General features: G+C 42.6%; 1 protein-coding gene across 3 annotated transcripts in view; it reads right to left on the reverse strand.

Moving 5' to 3' along the window:
• The window catches only part of LOC143017737 (uncharacterized), a 346,603-nt gene that overhangs the window by 197,221 nt on the left and 126,882 nt on the right, over positions 1-22,500 (reverse strand). The window contains exon 2 of one of the 3 annotated variants that reach the window (XM_076172543.1): positions 3,288-3,418. The exons of the other annotated variants lie outside the window; for them this stretch is intronic. The gene's annotated coding sequence lies outside the window, so the exon portion shown is untranslated. The remainder of the gene's footprint in view (positions 1-3,287; positions 3,419-22,500) is intronic. 3 annotated transcript variants of the gene reach the window in all.

Here is a 22,500-nt window from a genome sequence, read left to right on the forward strand (position 1 = left end):
CCTACACTTTCACCTACACCTAATCCTACTGTACACCTACATCTACCAGTACACCTAGCGTTAGAATTAGGAGAGGTACAAATACCCCCAAATTGAATCAAATTTAACTCTTCATAGATACTCTAGTATTACATGTTTGAATAGATTTATCACCACATACAGACAAAGATACAGCTAATGATATTGCTCAAATGACATGATCAGAGCTCTCTAGATTTATTTACACGTTTCACACACAGAATTTCATTTCGCTAAAATTCATTTTTTGTTCTCTTATAAACGCCCGCCAAATTCAAATGAACATCGAATGAACATTGAACACCTTAGGTTGTTAATAAGGCGATTCACTATTACGAGGCGTATGTTCCTCAAAGGAGCTTTGGAGTATTGCGATTCATAGATGTCTGAATAGATGAACCTCTCATAGAGACACGCACTTACACGCACGTAGGCACATAAGAACATAAAAGAAGAGCCTGTAAGAGACCATAAGGCCTACAACAGGGAGTTCCATGTCCAGTACCACCTATCGTCCACATCCATAGAATTATCTAACCTCTTAAAACAATCGATAGTTTCAGCACTCACTTCGTGGTTACTAAGTCTGCCATTCATTGACCACTCTATTGGTTAATCAGTCCTTACCTATTTTATTTTCAACGCTTTAAACTCCGATGACAAGACTCTTGTCATTTGGTCCAATAAAAAAAAAATCATAAAACACCAAAATGTTTGATCAAACACCAGAAAAATATGAAGTCAGTCCTCGCACGGTCAAGCCGCATCAGATGATATTCGGACATACGGGCCGGCGCGAGGCCTACCATATCCGGTTTTTCGTATCTACATCACGAGTGGCTGACATGAGTTGAATGGGTTAAATCCAAATTCGTCCAATTTAAAAACATTACTATGAGTCCTGCCCTGTTGTTTTAATATGATGACCTTGTCAATATCACTCTTGTTAAATCCTTTGATTCACTTCAACACCTCTATTACATCACCCCCGGCACTCTGTGTCTTTTTAGTGAGTGTAAATTAAGGTGCTAAGCCGATCCTCATAGGGTAAATTTGTTAGCCCATGTATCATTTTAGTCATTTTCCTCTGTACTAATTCTAGTGAATTGATATTCATCCTATAGGACGGAGACCAAAACTGTACCACATAGTCAAGGATGGGTCTAACTAACGCCAGAGTTTGATAACTACATCTGCACTTTTATTCATAACCATTCTAGCAATGAAACCTAATGCTCTATTAACTCTATTCCCGGTGCTAACACACTGTCTCTTGGATTTAAGATCAGGATTCACTAGCACTCTTTCTCTCTCGCACTCAATTTTCTCTGAAACTGTGTTATCTAAGCTACATCTGCTTTCTGGGTTGTGTAAGCTTCCACTTAACACTCTGCACTTTGACCTATTGAAGTTCATTTGCCATTTCACCAAGCATGTAAACAATTTGTTAAGATCTTCCTCCAATATCCCGGCGTCTTCTCCTGACCTGATTTGGCGTCCTATTTTAGTGTCGTCCGTAAACTTACTAACATCATTAATAATTCTATTGTCCAAGTCGTTTATATACATAATGAACAATTAGGGACCCAAACCCGAACCCTGGGGAACTCCACATGTAACACTTCCCATTTGAATTTTACACCGTTAATGGAGATCCACTGTTTTCTATCACTGATACACGGTGTATTCCAACACTTTTCCTCCTATACCATTGGTAAACCCATGCTGTGAGTCATGAATCAAATTATGTCACTTAATGTGATCTCTGATTCTATTAGCTATTGTTGATTCTGGTGTTTTACCTATAACCTGCGTCAAACTGAGCCTGTAGTTGTGCAAAGACGATTTATCTCCCTTTTTGAAAACAGGAACAACGTTTGCCTATTCCCAAGGAATAGGCACGAACCCAGTGTCTACTGACTTACTAAATATTTTCGTTAACTGGTCGCAGATTTCAAATTTACACTCTTTAAGCACTCTCGAAAAAAAAATCTGTCTGCACCCGGGGATTTTGTAATTTTAAATTTATCAATCAGTTTGAATACATCTTCCTTACTGATGCTAATGTTAGTCTACTTTCCTCATCCCCACTGAATATTGGGGTGCAGTCAGGTACCATATCTAACCTCTATTTTGTAAATATCGTGGGAAAATATTTATTGTACGTCTTGCTCGTTTCTTCCTTCGAATCTGTCAAAACATCTTCGTCGTTTTTTATTTGCCCCATCCTTTTCATATGTTTTGTTCTGTAAAGAAGAAAGAAGCCCTTTGGGTTGGGTCTCGCTTGTCTGGCAACTTTAATTTCGAAGTTACGTTTCGCTGTGCGCGTGTTCTTTTTAATTAGTGTACCCATATCGTTATATTTAGATCTAAGGTGTGTTTCCACCGTTTTTCACTCTGACGTTTTTTTCCGATTTCATTTTTCAGCTTATCTTTCATCAAACTGGGAGTATTGGTATTCTCCTTTATCGCCTTGAGGGGAATATATTTACTTTGCGCAAACAAAATCGTAGCGGTTAGATTACTGTATATTTCATATATAAACATACATTGTGTGTGTGTGTGTGCGTGTGTGTTTGTGTGGGTGTGTGCGTGCGTGTGTACTTGTGTGGGTGTGGGTGGGTGTATGAATATACATAACGTATGTTAATTGCTTATGTATATGGTTATGTAAACGTTTGCATGTCATTAGCTACCGGCCAGGACGTGAGGCTTGCGTTCTCGTACCCCAGTCACCTTGAAGATGGAATCTCAAAGAGAACTCGACTCCTACTGTAGGGCGTGTCCTTACACCTTCATCATGGTAAAGTTGTTTTGTATAGTTTGTTCTCGAAAGCACCGGACGACTTTAAAAACATAAGATTATTAAAGTTGAGGAGACTACGAGAGACCATAAGGCCTACACTAGGTAGTTTTGTCCCTTACCTCTTGTCATCACTATCCATACAGTTATCTAATCTTATCTTAAAACAACCAATTGTTTCAGAGTTTACTACGTGGTTACCAAGTCTTGCTAGAACATAAGATTATTAAAATTGACGAAACTACAAGAGACCATAAGGCCTACACTAGGCAGTTTCATGTTCCTTACCTCCTGTCATCCCTATTCATAAAATTAATCTTATCTTAAAACAATCAATTTCTTCAGCGTTCACTTCATGGTTACTAAGTCCATTCCATTTGTTAACCATTGTTAGTAAACAAGTTTATGCCTATTTCTTTCTTAAACTTAAAATTGTCTAACTTGAACCCAGTACTATGAATCCTACCTTGCTGTCTTGATATATTGACCTTGTCTGCATCATCCTTATTCAAGCCCTTGACCCATTTGAATACCTCTATTAGATCACCCCGTGCTCAGGACAATACGCGGACTCTCGGGTTGTCCTTGGTGAGATATCTGGGTGAATGGAATTGTTTGGTATTTAGTGGTTGAGTGGAAATCAATCCAGCGTCGAGTCGTTGTATGAGTTGATGAGCGAAGAAAATGGCCTCTCCCGCCACACACACACACACACACACACACACACACACACACACACACACACACACACACACACACACACACACACACACACACACACACACACACACACACACACACACACACACATACACTCTCTCTCTCTCTCTCTCTCTCTCTCTCTCTCTCTCTCTCTCTCTCTCTCTCTCTCTCTCTCTCTCTCTCTCTCTCTCTCTCTCTATTAAGAAAATGGGAAAACAGCGTTCGTCACTCGGTAGGAAGTCTCAACCACACTAAAAACATTCGAATACATACATACACATACACATGAACACACAGACACGCACACACACACACACACACACACAAACAGATGCACGCCACACACACACACACACACACACACAAAGACGCATGCCATACACACACACACACACACGTACACACACACACACACACACACACACACACACACACACACACACACACACACACACACACACATGTTCACACATGTACACGTATACACATACGTACACGCACACGAACACTCATACACATACGTACACATACATGTGCATAGGCTTATAGTGGATTACAATGGAAAATCATATTCCCATGCAACCTTTTGGTCTATAACGAGATTGGATACAGAAAGAGAAAAGTGAAATTCAAAATATATATGGAAGTGAGCAAATGGCCAAATAAAACAGTAAAATAACAAATTGACAGATTTACAGAAATTTTCTTGTTTGTCGACCTGAATTTTAAAACTTCAAACTGATCCAAATCCTCAATGAAATGTTCATTACATGTTTTTTTTTTCAATCTGCGTATATTTATTTTATTTGTATAATTATTGTATGTACCGGTATATTTATATATATATATTCATATATTCATTTGTTATATATATATTATATATTATATTATCATATACTATATATTTTTATTATATATTTCTATTTGTAATCTATTAATTCATTATTTATTTTGATGCGGCTATTCTGATTTATTTTTTTCTAGTTTTAGTTTAAATGTACGTCCTTCTCGCCTGGGTAGCATTTACCGTGATTTGATTTATCTATTTTTATATTATTTTTTCAGATATGTTATTATTTATTATTATCATTATCATTATCATTATCATTATCATTATTACTATTACTATTGTTATTGTTTTGTTATTGTTATTATTGTTATTGTTATTACTGTTATTATTATTATTATTATTATTATTACTGTTATTACTGTTATTACTATTATCATTATTACTATTATTATCATTATCATTATCATGATCATTATTTAGATTTTTGTAAAGATATGTTCAATTCCACCACGTATTTGATTTTCAGGAGAAATAAAAATGCATAGCGTAGCTTTTGTATGATTGGTTTCTTATTTTTTTTTAAGCTCAACGCTGTACCCTTTTGCAATATATAACTGCAATTTATGAAAATCGGAGACTGTGAAAACAGAATACTCAAAATGGGAGTAGATTAATGAATTGCATAATTGCTTTAAGAGAGTTGGAATTATGAAGTTAAAGTATTAGACTACCTGCCCCAGAATCCTGTTTGCTTTCTATGTGTAGAACTATAATGTTTATATCACATGAGATTATTATTGTTAAACCAAAAACTTGTTAAAGTTTGTACAAATATTTTTTGGATGAATTTAAGCCTTTTTGGATTAAATTTTATTGGCCACTCTTCAGAATATTGCTCAGGTTTTTTTTTTTAATATTCAGTTGGTTTGATTGATATATGTTATATACATATATACGAACACTGAACAACACACGCACACACAGACAGACAGACACACACACACACACACACACACACACACACACACACACACACACACACACACACACACACACGTATACACATACACACGTGCACACACACACACACGTGCACACACACACATGTACACACGCACACACACGTGCACACACACACACACGTGCACACACACACACACACGTGCACACACACACGTGCACACACACACACACACACACACACACACACACACACACACACACACACACACACACACACACACACACACACACACACACACACACACACACACACACACACACACACACACACACACACACACACACACACACACATACACGTGCACACACACACACGTGCACACACACACGTGCACACGCACACACACACGTGCACAAGCACACACACACGTGCACACGCACACACACACGTACACACGCACACATGCACATGTACACACACACACGTACACACGCACACACGCACATGTACACACACACACACGTACACATACACATAAACACGTACACACACACACACGTACACACACACACACACACACACACACACACACACACACACACACACACACACACACACACACACACACACACACACACACACGTACACACACACACACACACACACGTACACATACACACACACGTACACATACACACACACGTACACATACACACACATAAACACACACACACATGCACATAAACACACACACACACACGCACATAAACACACACACACACACGCACACACGCACACTTGGGTACATACTTTTGTAGACACACGCCCACACACACACACGCCCGTGGAGACAGACCGACGCACACCCAGCTTGAAGCTGCTGTGGCTATAGGCCGCCCACGCACCAGCTCCTGTGTAGTGGAACTGCTCCTCCTCCTCCTCCCTTCCACTCCCTCCTCCTCCTTCCTCCCTCCCTCCCTTCCCCCCTCCAGCCCTCCCCCCCTCCAGCCCTCCCCCCCTTCCCCTCCACCTTCACTTTCTACTCCTACTCCACCACCACATCCTACTCCGTTTCCTCCAATACCACCATCTACTCCTCCTCCTCCACCTCCTCCTCCTCCACCTCCTCGCCCTCCTTCACCCTCTCCTCCCTCCTCCTCCTCCTCTTTCTTTAGTCGTTCCCTCTGGTCCGGTCTCATACTTGTATATTCTCTTTCTTTTCCTCCTTTTCCTCTTTGTGTCCAGTCCTCGTTTCTGATTTCCTTGATGGGTACATCTCCTCCTCCTCTTCCTCCTCCTCCTCCTCCTTCACCTCCTCCCCCTCCTCCTTCACCTCCTCCCCCTCCTCCTTCACCTCCTCCCCCTCCTCCTTCACCTCCTCCCCCACTTCCCCCTCTTCCCCCTCTTCCCCCTCCTCCTTCACCTCCTCCCCCTCTTCCCCCTCATCCCCCTCTTTCCCATCTTCCCCCTCCTCCTCTCCTCCTCCCCTCCTCCTCCTCCTCCCCCCTCATCTGCCTTCCTTCCTCTCATCCTCCCCGTCCTTCATCTCCTCACATCTTCCCCCTCCCATCTCCTCCTCTCCTCCTTTTCCTCCCTCTTCCCCTTTTTCCCTCCTCCCCCTCCCCATCTTCCCTCCTCACATCCTCCCTCTTCTCCACCTCCTTCCCTTTCTTCTCCTCCTTCCCTTCCCTTCCCTCTCTTCCCCTCCTTCTCTCCCTCCTCCCTCCTCCCATTCCTCCCCTTCTTCCCTTTCCATCCCCTCTTCTTCCTTCCCTTCCCTCTCTTCCACTCCTTCTTTTCTCCCTCCTCCCTTCTCCCATTCTTCCTCCTCTTAACCCCTTCTTCCCCTCCTCCCATCTTCATCTTTCTTCCCCTCCTCCCATCTTCATCTTTCTTCCCCTCCTCCCATCTTCATCTTTCTTCCCTCTCCCCTCCCTCCTATTATTCTACCCTCTTCTCCTTCCTCCCTTTCCATCTCCTTTCCTCCCCCTCGTCCCCTCCCCCTCCTCCCCACCTCCCTCTTCCTCTCACATCCCTCCTCCCTTTCCTCTTCCTCGTCCTCTTCCCCTCTTTCCCCCTCCTCTCCCCTTTTATCCCTTACTTCCGTTTCCCCTCTTCTTCTAACTCCTCCCCCTCCACCCCTCCACCATTCACATTCCCTCCCTCCCTCCCTCCTTCCTCCACCCTCCGTCTTTGCATTGCGTCAACCTTAACCTTTCTACCCTCCATCGCCCTCCATTCATATTACTTCCAACACTCCCCCCTCCTCCCCTTCCGTTCCCTCCCTTCCCCTCTCCTCCCTCCTCCCCTATCCTCTCTTCTCTTGTTTGCTCTTTCCTCCTCTTTTCTTCTCCTTTTCCATCACCTTCCTTCATCCTCTCTTTCGTCTCCTCTCTTCACTATTTCCCTTCCCTCTCTCCTTTCCATTCTCTCTTCTTTCCTCTCCCTCTCTCGCTCTCTCTCTCTCTCTCTCTCTCTCTCTCTCTCTCTCTCTCTCTCTCGCTCTCTCGCTCTCTCGCTCTCTCTCTCTCTCTCTCTCTCTTTCTATTTTCTCTTCTCGCTTCATTGCCCTTTTCTCTTTATTCCTCATCATTTTCTCTTCCTCTTTCTATTCGTCTTTCTCTTCTTCCTCCTCTTTCTCTGCCAATTTTTACCCCTCCTCCTCTTTCTCTTCTTCTTTCTCCTCTTCTTCCTACTTCACATCTTCCTCTTTTTCCTCTTCATATTCCTTTTTCTTTCTCTTTCTTTTCTTCCTCATTTACATAACATTCCTCTTCCTTTTTTTCCTTCTCTTCCTCTTTTTTCTCTTCTTTCATCTCTTTTTCTACCTCTGCCTCTTCTTTATTCTTAACCATCCTCTTTCTCTCCCTATTCTTCTTCCTCCACCTCCTCTCTATCTCTTCCTCTTTCTTCTCTTTCATTTCCTCCTTTTCCACCCCTCCCCATCCTCTACTCCTCCTCTTCCTTCTCCTCTACTCCCTCCTCCTCCTCATCCTCTACTCCCCCTCTTCCTCCTCCTCTACCCACTCCTCCTCCTCCTCTACCCACTCCTCCTCCTCTACCCACTCCTCCTCCTCTACCCATTCCTCCTCCTCCTCTACCCATTCCTCCTCCTCCTCTACCCATTCTTCCTCCTCCTCTACCCCCTCCTTCTCCTCTACCCCCTCCTCTTCCTCCTCTACCCCCTCCTCCTTCTCTACCCACTCCTCCTCTACCCCCTCCTCCTTCTCTACCCACTCCTCCTTCTTCTCTACTCCCTCCTCTTCCTCCACCTCTTTCTAGTCTTCTCGTTCAACCTCCTCTATTTCTTTCTCATTCCTTATTCCCACCTATTCCAGCCCCTACTCCTCCTACCTCCTCGTCCTCCCATACCTCCTCCTCTTCCTCCACCTCTTTCTCTTCTTCCTCCACCTCTTTCTAGTCCTCTCCCTCAAGCTCCTCTCTCTCCTTCTTATTCCTTAAGTTCCTCAATTTCTACTTTCTTTATTCCCTCCTTTCCCAGTCCCTCCTCCTCTACCTCCTCGTCCTCCCCTACCTCCTCCTCCCCTACCTCCTCCTCCCCTACCTCCTCCTCCCCTACCTCCTCCTCCCCTACCTCCTCCTCCCCTACCTCCTCCTCCCCTACCTCCTCCTCCCCTACCTCCTCCTCCCCTACCTCCTCCTCCCCTACCTCCTCCTCCCCTACCTCCTCCTCCCCTACCTCCTCCTCCCCTACCTCCTCCTCCCCTACCTCCTCCTCCCCTACCTCCTCCTCCCCTACCTCCTCCTCCCCTACCTCCTCCTCCCCCTACCTCCTCCTTCCCCCTACCTCCTCCTCCCCTACTCCTTCCCTCCCCTTCCCCTACCTCCTCCTCCCCTACCTCCTCCCCCCTACCTCCTCCTCCCTACCTCCTACCTCCTCCCCCCTACCTCCTCCTCCCTACCTCCTACCTCCTACCTCCTCCCCCCTACCTCCTACCTCCTCCTCCCTACCTCCTCCCCCCTACCTCCCCTACCTCCTCCTCCCCTACCTCCTCCTCCCCTACCTCCTCCTCCCCTTCCTCCTCCTCCCCTACCTCCTCCTCCCCTACCTCCTCCTCCCCTACCTCCTCCTCCCCTACCTCCTCCTCCTCCCCTACCTCCTCCTCCTCCTCCCCTATCTCCTCCTCCTCCCCTATCTCCTCCTCCTCCCCTACCTCCTCTACCTCCCCCTCTACCTCCTCTACCTCCTCTACCTCCTCCTCTACCTCCTCCTCTACCTCCTCTACCTCCTCTACCTCCTCCTCGACCTCCTCCTCTACCTCCTCTACCTCCTCCTCTACCTCCTCCTCTACCTCCTCTACCTCCTCGTCCTCCCCTACCTACCTCGTCCTCCCCTACCTCCTCGTCCTCCCATACCTCCTCGTGCTCCCCTACCTCCTCGTCCTCCCCTACCTCCTCGTCCTCCCCTACCTCCTCGTCCTCCCCTACCTCCTCGTCCTCCCCTACCTCCTCGTCCTCCCCTACCTCCTCGTCCTCCCCTACCTCCTACTCCACCTCCTCTTCCTCTTCCTCTTCTTCTTCTTCCACCTCTTTCTGGTTCTCTCCTTCAGTCCCTCGCGTTTCCTCTTTATTCCCTCACATCAACTTCCCTTTGTCGAGGTGAAGCAGCAGCAGCAGCAGCAGCCGCTCGCAATGTCTCCCAGATCTCCCATTATCCTGCATTATCAAACTCCTCCTTTCTCTCTTTTATTCTCTTTCTTTCTTATTTCTCCCAGACGCTTCTTTGTCCTCTCCTTCTCTCGCATTCTCGGTCTTCCTTTTCTTCTCACTCCTTCCACGCTAGAGCCTTCTTCAAGTTTTCCTCCTCGATTAATTTTTCTTTTTTTAAACGAACTCGTCTATTCTCTTTACGCCACACACACCATTTTCAGACAATTCATGTCCACTGGCGTTTATTTTTTCACGTGAAATGGACTTCGCTCTCATACTTAACAAAGTTTCACATTACGTTCGTATTCATTTTTGTCTCTCTTGATATTTTCGTCCGTAAGAATTTGAGCATTAGAGAATCAACCGAGCCTATCTATACCGTGGTAACATAAATCTGGTTTTGCCAAATGCCAAGTGACTCTATTCAGGTAAAATGCGAACCTCATAAAGAAGAAAACACAGATAATGATCTAAAGGTCCATCGTTATTCGCTCACGGGTTAGAGCGTCGCTATTTGCGGCGAAGGTCGAGGTGACGCTAGTTCGAAAGCTGCCGCCAGCGAGTTGGATCAAGGGCATGGTTAATTAAATTCCACACGCAATAAGTCCTCTGTAAGGGGCACTGTCATAGCCTCCTGATAGGGGCGGCGTTAGAACGAATCATCATCATACTTCGTTAATCCAGGTTAAGCATCTCGGTTAACTAAACGAAATGAGTATGCACAAAGGTGTAAGGTAACGAGGATCCTTCGCCAGGAGGCGCTGAGTAGCTGCAACCTAATCCCTGTTATGCGCTATGGGGACTGTTGGTGACCGGTAACAGTCACTGCTGGGAGTCGGAGAGGCGTGCGGGATTCGAACCCACAACTAAACAAATGCGACACCAGTATGGTCTCGGTAACGTCACCAGATCACATTAGAATATACAATAACCTTTCCGTTGACCCTTTCAGTCTGAAATCTTATTTAACATTTCATGGCGATATCCAAACGATTCCATTCAGCTTAAGATCTCTGGGAGGGAGGTTCCAATGGCAACCGTCTGAGACCTCTCCACCTTCTCCTCGAAAGTCTTCGCAGTTCGTGAAGACTTCGGAAGTCTTGTCGAGGTCTTCGCAGTTCGTGAAGACTTCAGAAGAGAGTCTTGTCGAGGTGCTGTCCTATGATGGACAACGTTGTTCTCGGCAACGGCCAGAATACTAAACTCACCATCCCACTCCCACGCAGTGGGAAGTGAGAAACTCCTGATACGGGAAAGGGCGTCTCAGCTGTTGAGGCAAGCCTCTTTTTTTTTTTTTTTTGCCGACGTCGGGTCGCCTCCCCACCAAACCAGGACTGTCGGGAACCAACGCAGCAAGCCTGCCTTGGGTCCCGGGACTCGAACTAACGACCACTTACGCACGAGTTCAAGACTGTATTCAGTGGGTTACCGTGCGGCTCTTAGCCTTGACAGTGGCTGTAAAATACATCACCACACATAGTAAAGGGGTCACGAATTAATCACGGGAATATTTTTATTTTAACTGCCTACAGGTGATTCTAAATCAACCCAAAGACACATTTAGAGCGAAACTGATCCCAATTGGTCAAAATCCTGTTTACATTTTAGTGTCTGGTCCCCGTCTAGATTAGACTTACTAGAGCTTACTAGAAAAAAAAACACAAATATTAAAACTGATATGATAGAGAACGTCCATTATGAAATCCTTGTCTGAAATCGAAACAATGCCACCTTTGCCTCATGTACTCGGATAGCCGGGGACGGGGAGGTCTGTTGCGGAGTGTTTTTGTCCGTAGGGCGGCGACGAAGCCAAACAAGATATACGTGGTGCCTCTTGCTTGTGTTCCAAAGATCAGAACACTTGACAGGCTTGTGCAAGATTAATTCCTTTGCCTTGCTCGCCTTCCAGACTTTCCTCTGGCTTATTCATATAACTTTACCAAGCCGGATTAAGCCGACATGTTGAAGCACAAAGGATGTATTGTTCCCTCAGGGTGTAGTCCGGCAGTCCTGTATTGGACCATGAACGAAAAAAAAAAAAGAAAATAAATAAACGGAGGAGAAAGTCCAGAACAAAACAATTTTTTCCGTATTTCTCGGGGAATAGTGAAATAACTAAAAAATGTACAGGATGAATATATGACAGAAATAGCACTTTACAAAGGCTAAACAAAAGCACAAAGACAAAGGCTCGGGGAGATCTGCTCCGTAAAGAAGAGTAATAAGAAGGAGGAGCACAACAGTTTCCAGTGTCTGTACCTCAACTGAATCGAATTGAGGGTTTTCAGACAATCACACTTATTCCCTTCTTGCACTGTGATACTCCTTGGTACTTAAGAACATAAGAATGGAATGGACTGCAAGAGACCATAAGGCCTACACTATGGAGTTCCATGTCCATTACCACCTATCATCCCCATTTGTAGAGTTATCTAATCTTCTTTTAAAACGACCAATAGTTTCAGAACTCACTACATGGCTACTAAGCACTAAGTCTGTTCCATTCATTAACCATTCCATTGGTAAACCAGTTCCTATTTCCTTCTTAAATCTATGAGTGAAGTGAATCGTCGAGAAGAGGTACGGCTATAGATGACTCCCTCTTGCCCGGCTATCCACCCACACTAAACTATAGTGATGGCTTCTGCCGTAGGAAAGCACCTCCTGACCTCCCAATATTGCTATGGTTCCTACATTGGTAGTATAATAGGAAACGTACTTGTCTCACATTCGCTTAGTTGTAGGTTCGAATCCCGCACTCCCATCAGTGACTGTTACCCGCCCCAACAGTCTAAGTGCACCTTAGAGAAAAGACGACTGCTTCGGCTGTTGCTATTCAGCGTCTCCTGGCGTAGTCTTCTCACCTTCAGCTATGTTAAGACAAGATTCATATATATGATAAATCCGACAAGAAACAATGGTCTCAAACTGTCATGAAATAGATTCAATTTGGAAGTGGGTAGAAACAACTTCGCCAACCGTGTATTTAATGAATGGAGTAAACTTCCTGCAGAGGTAGTGGAATGTAGTTCAGTTCGAAGCTTTAAGATTCGTTTAGATAAACACTTAAGCAAGATGCTGTAATGCCTGCCATTTATTTTATATTATTTGTTTGTCTGTTATCATTTGTCTGTTTGGTTATTATTATTTGCTTGATTTTCATTTATTATTATTTATCTATCAATTTATTATTATTATATTCCTGTTCATTATTCAACTATACCTATACATTTATCTGTTTTACTATTATGCTGTTATAATTTTTTTTATTTTTTATTTATTCATTTATCATTATAAATTTTTTCGCATCGGACCTAGTTATGGACCAAAAGGTCTCCTGTCGGCATGCTCCTCCCTTGTAATCCTTTGTGTATTTATCAAGATTGTACTCGAGTCTACAACTCCCAAGGCCGAGGCCAGGATCGAGTCCGAATTCACATTATTCGAGTTCAGGTTCAGACGAGCCGAGTCCAATTTCGATTCCATTCCCAGGACTTACAGTCTAATATTTAGTAATTAACATCTTACGTTCAAAGCTAAAGTTTTATAAATCTACTTCCAGGCACAACCAATAAAAATGTCAGTCTTCTAATGAATCAATCATTCACTTAATCAAAGGGCCATTAATGTGGAGAAATTTATTCTTAATAGAGGTTCAGGGATGATGATTTCCAAAATTTGTCTTCCTGAGTTTCTCTCACTTTCTTGATTACCATAGTACGTACCAGAGGGCAAAGGTAAGGAACCTAAGCTGGGAGGCGCTGAGTACCTGCGGCCGAAGCCGTCACCTTTTCCCTATCAACGTCTTGGACTGTTAGGGCAGGTAAGATTCACTGCTGTGAATCGGAGAAGAGTATGGGATTCGAACCCACAACTAAGCTAATGTGAGAACAGCTCGCATCCGATGACGTCACCAGTGCACAAAAATTGTTGGAAAAATTTTTGTTTATTAAATTTTCTATGTATATACTAACTGTATATGCAAGATAAATGGTTTGTGAAAAGAAGCTTGGCAAAAATCACACTGAAAACAATAGCAGCAAATTATTTTGGTGAAAACAATGAAGGCAGGAGTTGGAAGGTAGTCTTGGCTTATTCTGGGCGTGCTCAAGGTAATGTAACAAAAGAAAATGTGAAGAACCAAAACTCTTTTCTCTCTCTCTCTCTCTCTCTCTCTCTCTCTCTCTCTCTCTCTCTCTCTACCTCTCTCTCTCTCTACCTCTCTCTCTCTCTACCTCTCTCTCTCTCTCTCTCTCTCTCTCTCTCTCTCTACCTCTCTCTCTCTCTATCTCTCTCTCTCTCTACCTCTCTCTCTCTCTCTCTCTCTCTCTCTCTCTCTCTCTCTCTCTCTCTCTCTCTCTCTCTACCTCTCTCTCTACCTCTCTCTCTCTCTACCTCTCTCTCTCTCTCTCTCTCTCTCTCTACCTCTCTCTACCTCTCTCTCTCTACCTCTATCTCCTTCTTTCTCTCCCTTTTTCTCTCCCTCTCTCTCCCTCTTTCTCTCCCTCTTTCTCTCCCTCTTTCTCTCCCTCTTTCTCTCCCTCTTTCTCTCCCTCTTTCTCTCCCTCTTTCTCATCCTATTTTTCTCCCTCTCTCCCTCTCTCCCTCTCTCTCTCTCTCTCTCTCTCTCTCTCTCTCTCTCTCTCTCTCTCTCTCTCTCTCTCTCTCTCTCTCTCTCTCTCTCTCTCTCATCTCTCTCTCTCTCTCTCTCTCTCTCTCTCTCTCTCTCTCTCTCTCTCTCTCTCTACCTCTCTCTCTCTACCTCTTTCTCTCGATCCTAAAACACAAGTATCACCTATTCCGGTTTTTTTTTTTTTTTTGGAGCAGCCGGCCTACACAAGTAAACTAAACTTAATGTTTTTTAGTTGATAGAACGCTGTAGGATACAAATATCTTAGTGATTTTGGATTCTAGGAACAGATGTCATATACTGGGAGGTCGTCCATTTTGTAACAGTCTATGTAACCTCGAACTCAAAACTGAATATATATATTATATATATATAGTATATAATATATAATATATAATATATAATATATATATATAATGATAATAAAAATAATTATAGTTTCGCTTGTTTGTTGACATGGCAATGACAACAGTGTTATAGGACGAGTGTTGCATAGCGCTAACCTGTATCACTTGGGTGCAATGAAAGGGTGAATATGGTTGGTCGAGGCATGAATAAGAAAAACCTGATTGGTCAATATTTAGATGCAGTTCTTTTCCCATTATTTGTAATTGTCTAGATTATGTAATTTTTATATTTCTAAAAGCACCAAGTAAATATTTACTTATTTTCACTTATAGTTAAATAAAACAAATAAATTCATACTTAAGTAAAAGTAGAATCCTAAAAGTTATTGCTAAAAAGAGTGAAATTGTACTCAAGTACAGTACAGTATTTTCGCTCCATTACATTACAGCAAAATCAGTGAGGGAGTTTTATTTTATTCTATCTTATCTTATTTATTTATTTTATTTTATTCTGTTTTATTTTATCTTTGGTACAGTTGAGCATCACCGTCAGCCAATTTATCCATTTATTATTATTTTGTGACGTCGCGTACTATTGAGTTTGATAAATTGTAGGTAACATACTGTACAACGCTGAATGGCATTACATGATAATACAGGTAAAACATCTTAACCAACATATCTAGATCCTCAGAAAATAACCCCTAAAAAGATGTCAGGAACGTTTAGTTTATGAATATTGAGAATGATTATATGGAGTATTAAACGAGTAAATATTGTATGAAAAATGAAGAAAAGGTCTCGTGCTGGCCTCTGTTCAAATCATCGAGGACAGAGAACACGAGGACGAGTCTAAGTCCCAGTTACTCTATTCAACTTCCAAGGCTGAGGTCAAGAGAATTCGACCTTGAAATCGGACCCAATGGAGAGGCCAGCTTCAAGACCTTGTATATTTGTATGATGATTAATTTCCAAATTGAATAATTAGTTAATCAATTAATCGATTAATTAATCTAATGATTTATTCAGTCTCATTCGGGCCCGTGATAAAGGGAAGGCTCTCGTGTTTATGTAGTAGGTGGCTTTCAGCTGAAAAGTCTACGGTAGACACATGCCATGTTTCGCATACTATGCGCCGAGGCAGCATCTCTTGGCGCCCAAGGCAAGCAGGGAGACTGGCCCCATCGCAGGTCGTTGAACCGACGCTGAGCTTCGCATCCCCTGCATCGCTGCCAGCACCACCACTGCCACCACCTTGACAACTCTCATTTGTGACACCACCACCACCTCTGCATCAATGACCGCTATCATTGCATCCTTTACCGTTCCTCCTACGGTAGCTATCACCGTTGTCAACACCATCATCACTATTAACTCGATTTGTACACTGTCAACGTCATTATCATCATCGTCGTCATTATCAACTCCACTTTCGACATCGCCTATACCAATATCATCATCCTTATCTTCGTCGTTGTCATTGCTACACTGCCTACACACTGCCCACACACCATCACTACCCTTGCATTCCAACCACCACCTCGTCGGGCAATCTAACCTCAACTCATATTATCTTTACAACCAACACCCCTTTTATTTACCTCCTCTGCCTTCCCCCTCCTCCTCGTCTTTCTAATTTAATTCGTTCACTTTCCCTCTCCATTTCCTTCCTCTTCCTTTTATCCTTCTTGTTCACATTTATCTCTTTGCTTGCGCGATGTTCTTTGTGTTCTTCTTGCTGTTCTCTCACTTCCTGCTCCATCAGAGCGTTTGATATCACTCTCCCCACTGCTAGGGCTTGCCCCGCCCCGCCCAGGGCTACGCTCTTTCTGCTTCCACCCTTTTCATCACGATCTTCACAATGTATGTATGTGTGTATGTATGTATGTATATATGTATGTATTTATGTATGTTTATATGTATGTATCCATGTACTTATGTAGGTAGGTATGCATGCATGTATGTATATTTATGTATATATAATGTATGCATGTATCTATATATGCATATATGTATATATGTATGTATAATTTTATATAGGTATATGCACGTGTGTATGTATGTATGCATGTATGTATGTATGCATGCTTGCATATATATAATATCTGTATAATATATGTATAATTTTATATGTATATATGCACGGGTGCATGTATGCATGTATGTATGTATGTATGTATGTATGCATACTATGTATATATATATTTATATACGTAGGATAGATTTTTTTAATCATGTATTGGACACCATCGTGCCTTGCTGTAGAGTTGTTGATAAAACCCTGTACTTGGAAATCCCGAATCCAGTTCTTATAAAGATTCCTTATGCATTATACTTATTGAAATCCATAAACATTTTTTATTATTATAAAAGCGTTTGGAGCTCTTTCTTTGGTAGATCCCCTCTCTCCCTTTATGTGTTAATGAGCTTTTTGTTGTGATATTATAATGTGGTTAACTACTTGGAAATATCAACACAATAACGTCAACTGAAAATGTTGCGAAGTCGCAGGTTTCCGTTCGGTTTGAAAAGATCTCCACCAATCAGGTGCCAGGGATTGTGGAGTGTTTTAGAGAGGGCGGGGCTACCGTGCATTTTCTTCTTCGTCTCGGGGCAACAAAGACGCCTTCCACTTTCGCTCTACGTTCACTCCTTGAGGTGACTCACAGGTGAAGGAAATCGCGTGGAGGGATCTGGAACAAAAATCGTAAAATCCTCCATCAAGTTTGAAGATTCAATGGGTTTTAATGATGTAGGCAAAGTCATCATATTAAGACAGCAGGGCACAACTCGTAGTAATGGATTTAAATTGGACAAATTTAGGTTTCAGAGGGAAAGTAGCCAAGAACCGGTTTCCCAACAAAATGGTTAACGACTTAGTAACCAATTAGATGTTTTTAGAGAAGATTAGATAACTTTATGGATAAGGATGACGGGTGATGAGGGACATGGGACTCCCTAGTGTAGGCCTTATGGTCTCTTGCAGTCTCCTCCATGAATAGTGATGGGTATTTGCATGTAGCGGTCTTACATGATGGACAGCAAAGCTTCCTATTTCCAAGACCCGTTAACACCATCACCTACATCTGGAGGTGCAGCCTTGAGGGGTTGACACTCGGTCCCCGGATCTCCCTCTGCTAACTCAAACTGTATACTTGGTAAGACATGGAGAGATGACAACCAGCGACTGATCTCCTTCTTCGACCACAGCTGCATAGAAACAACTCCACACTTATACAGTACAGACAACACTCCGAAGTTTCTTCCCAAAGAGATATTTGGGAGAGCCTGAGGACAGTTGCCGGATACTGTGGGGCTACGGGTTCTCTAGGTAGTGAAGCTCAAGCAACAGTTGTATGGAATAACTGGATTTCTTTTAATCGAAAGGATCCCAACCAAAACTATTCGCAGATACATACATATACCAATGGCTTTTCCCCCTTACAAAGGAGGTAGCCAAAAAGCAAAGGCATAAAATCCACATCCACCCATTCCATCCCCACATACTCACTCCCATTCACCCCCCCCCTCCCTCTATCTTGGCTCCTCCTGGATAACGGGTCATCCCTTCATCTCGCCCACTGCCCTGGGTCAGAAGTAGTGTCGCAAGACACAATATATACAGCAAGGCCGCTTCATTAAATCGGCAACCCCTCCCCTCTCCGTTCCCTCATGCAGAAAAGGAGAAGACTGGGAGATATTCCTTCGGGCTGCGTCAAATTATCTGCCAACTGCATAAAACTTCTCTTGGTTTCTACATTTCTTCCTAGAAGAGAATATCTAAAAATATATATATTCGTCTCGATACTTTGTATAAATGCACATATGCCTTCCTGGGTTTAAAGAAATAGAGCACATGCATTGCTGTGGGAGCTGGTGTCGGGCAGTTAGGGATCTAGTTGTTGTGTGAGTTGATGTCGGGGAGATAGGTATCTAATTGCTGTGGGAGTTGATGTCTGGGAGGTAGGGATTTAGTTGCTGTGGGAGTTGATGTCGGGGAATTATTTATCTCATTCCAATCAACTCCTTTTGGACATTCGTCATTGCAAAGTTGTGATATTCTAGCCTCGTGAATGGATGACCCAGGATTCAAATTCCAGTAAAGATGGTGATTCAATCAAACCCCAAAATATTCATCTTCAACACGAACTCAAACCCAAATTACATAATCAGCGAATGGAACAAACATCACAGGCGATGGAATGCAATTTGAACTTTTGATATTTTGATAAAAGCCAAAACAACTTGATCTCATCTCTGCTCCCTGGTTAATTTGTTTGCTTGTTTGTATGTTTCTTTGTCTGGTTGTCTTGTTTTACTAAATCCGGCCTTATTATGGAGCAAAGGTTTTCCTGAGAATATTAATGTTTTGCCTTTGTAATCAGCTTTGCCGTTGTAGAAAACCTCCTAGGAGACTCTCTCTTTCAGTTCTTAGTTTTGTATTCGGGTTAAAAAAAGAAAAAATGCTTTAGTCGTGTCAGCAAAGCAAAAAAAAAAAAGTATCTGGACACGAGCGAACATCTCCATTGATGTTATGTTAATTAGCGCAATTGGCAATTGGTGTCACACTTAACCGAATATGTGTCATGAGACGAACCGTGTCACCTGACACAGACGAGGCTCCCCAAGAGAACGAGAGGATGACACGGAGTTGAATAAAATCGCTTGGCGGCAGACAGAATAAACATGTGAGTGAGTGGAAGGATGGTGAGGTAAACGCCAGAAACTTTTGGAGTCTTATTACTAACGTTTCGTCCTAAAAGGACTTCTTCAGAGTTTATCTCACCTTTCTTCCACTCATTCTGTCTTACGTTCGTCAAATATATGTCTCTCCCTGCAGAGGCAGAATTAATCGCTATAGTGATTCCCACCCTGGCACCCTTTTAGGGGGCCCCCCAAAGTAGCCATGGCAAGAATTTAGGGAGGAAGGATCCATGACCTGTTATTACAAAACATACATTTCTATATAATGTAGTCTTGTGATGTAAATTAAACATATCACAAACCTCTACCAAACGTAAGGTAATTATGATGGTTAACTTTGTAATAAAGCAAAGGTTTTCTCTTCATCATGTTTTTATTATTTTTTCTAATTTATCTATTTTATTATTAATTTCTTTTACGGTTTTTTGACGGAGTGGGATTTCGGAGAAAAATGAAATGGAGGTACACGAGGGTCGAGAGACATTATCGCTTTTGTTTTACCAAGAATGTATCACGGAGACGAATGACATAACCTGACAACTGCAATAAAATAATATTTTCTTTAAGTACATTCAGCTGTCGGCAAAGGATTCTATTCCTTCCCGTAGCTCTTCCTCGGTAATGAAGCGGTTGTAGCTTATCTATGTATATATACATATATGTATATATATATATATATTATTTTGGTCATAGTTTGGCTGTTGTTCTCATTTTATTCCGGTTAACTTTAGAAACTGTTGAACAGTTTGGGACAAGTTTCATGCTGAAAGTGTTAATAATTGGTTTTAGTGATAAGCTGGGCTTCGGCCTGGGAGCTTGCTAGAGGAAGACTTTACTTAGGCCGAGGAAATGAGCAAATGGATCAGTGTCGGGTTTCCAATTTTTTTTTTTTTTTTTTTTTTTTTTTAGGAACAATATCCGTGGATGATGACGTCACAGGAGAGATCCCCCAAACCGAATAAAATCACCTGGCGCTAACCAGAGTAAAGTCATTAAATGCACCAAGGCTAGCACGTTACTTGCTCACAACGTTGACGCACCTCATATATTATATTCTTACTGTCGCCAGACGATTTTATTCATCTCACAGGAGGTCACCCATGTCGTTTGCAATTGCTCAGGTTCGAATCCCGAAGGCCACAGTCAACATAGTTCACAGGCTAAGCGCCTCCCGACGTAAGCTCCTTTCAGGAACACTGTGCGAGCGATATGGGGGAAGGTTTGGATAGTGTGAGATTACAGGGAGCGGATGTTGGGCTGCTTAGGTCGTTTCGCGCGAAAGGGATGAGAGGCGCCAAATTGTATGGTAATTATTGTCGTATTCCTCCCCTCCTCCTCCTCCTCCTCCTCCTCCTCCTCTTCCTCCTCCATTTCCTGCTTCCCCTTCTCCTCCTCCTCCTTCTCCTCCTTCTTCTCTTTCTCCTTGTTATCGTCGTCGTCATTGTCGTCATCGTCGTCATCGTCATTGTTATCGTCATCGTCATCGTCGTTGTCCTCATTGTCATCATCGTCAACACTATCGTTGTCGTCATCATCATCGTCACCTCCATTGTCATCACCATTGTTGTCACCATAATCACCTTCCTCTGCCTGTCTGTCTGTCTGTCTGTCTGCACACATTACTTTGGTTTTTAAGTGTATGCAACTCTTACTTGTGCTTGCACTTGTGTTTGTGTGAATCTATGTGTTAATTTCAGCGCAAACTTTTAATTACTTTTGTGTGTGTGTGTGTGTGTGTGTGTGTGTGTGTGTGTGTGTGTGTGTGTGTGTGTGTGTGTGTGTATTCACTCAATTGCAGCATACAAGGAAGGAATAACGCTCGTCGTGTCCCGTCCCATACTTGTAATGACGCTCGTTTAGTTTCGAATACTCCACTAACCAAAGGGAGATAATTGTTCTCCACTTAAGCATGAGGAACAGGCGACTCTCACGCGAGTCAGGCGACTCTCGTGCGAGTCAAGGGACTCTTTTGAGTCAGATAACCGTCAGCGGATTCGTATGACTTTCTGAGTCATACAAGTCAAGTGACTCATAAAAATTAGGTGACTCATAATAGTCAAATGACTCTCATGCGAGTCAAGGGAGTCTTTTGAGTCAGATAACCGTCAGCGGAGTCGTATGACTCTCTTAAGTCATACAAGTCAAGTGACTCATAAAAATATTTGACTCATAGTCAAATGACTCGTATATTTCAGGTGACTCATAAAGGTCAGATGAATTCAACTTGACTCTGGTGACTCGTATGAGTCGTGACTCATAGACGCAAGGTGACTGTAATACAATTATTTTCATTCACCATCAACTTTTCAATCAACAATTAAATTTGCCATTCGCCGGATGCAATTATTCCAGTTATCCCCGAGAGTTTGTTTTTATATCAATTTTGCAATTATTTTTTATTGACAACATTTGACGGTTCGTGCATGTAAGTTATGTAAAACTAGAATGACGTAATGTCTTTATTTAGACAAAATTATTCATAAGCATTGCTTGTAATCAGAATCTTTCCTCCATTGTGTAACAAATTTTTAATTATATGTTCTGCGTTTCACAGTCTGTTTTCTCTTTTTTTTTCTTTTACAAAATTCGTTTTCATAAATCTCTTTATTCACATTTTATTCTGAACTTAGATCAATCAACCGTAATTAAAAAAGCTGGTAATCATTGGTTTATATAGTTTTACATTATGAAAGGCTTAATGCAATCACGACTATTATCACCATTACTGCCGTTAGACTATTACTATTACTATACCACAACTATCACTACAATTACACTACTATCACCACCACCACCACTATCATCACCACTACTATCGTTGGACTATTACTACTACTATACCACAACTATCACCACAATTATCATTACTAT

Source organism: Oratosquilla oratoria, chromosome 33, assembly GCF_046742065.1.
Source record: "Oratosquilla oratoria isolate Oo_2021 chromosome 33, ASM4674206v1, whole genome shotgun sequence".
NCBI lineage: Eukaryota > Metazoa > Arthropoda > Malacostraca > Stomatopoda > Squillidae > Oratosquilla > Oratosquilla oratoria.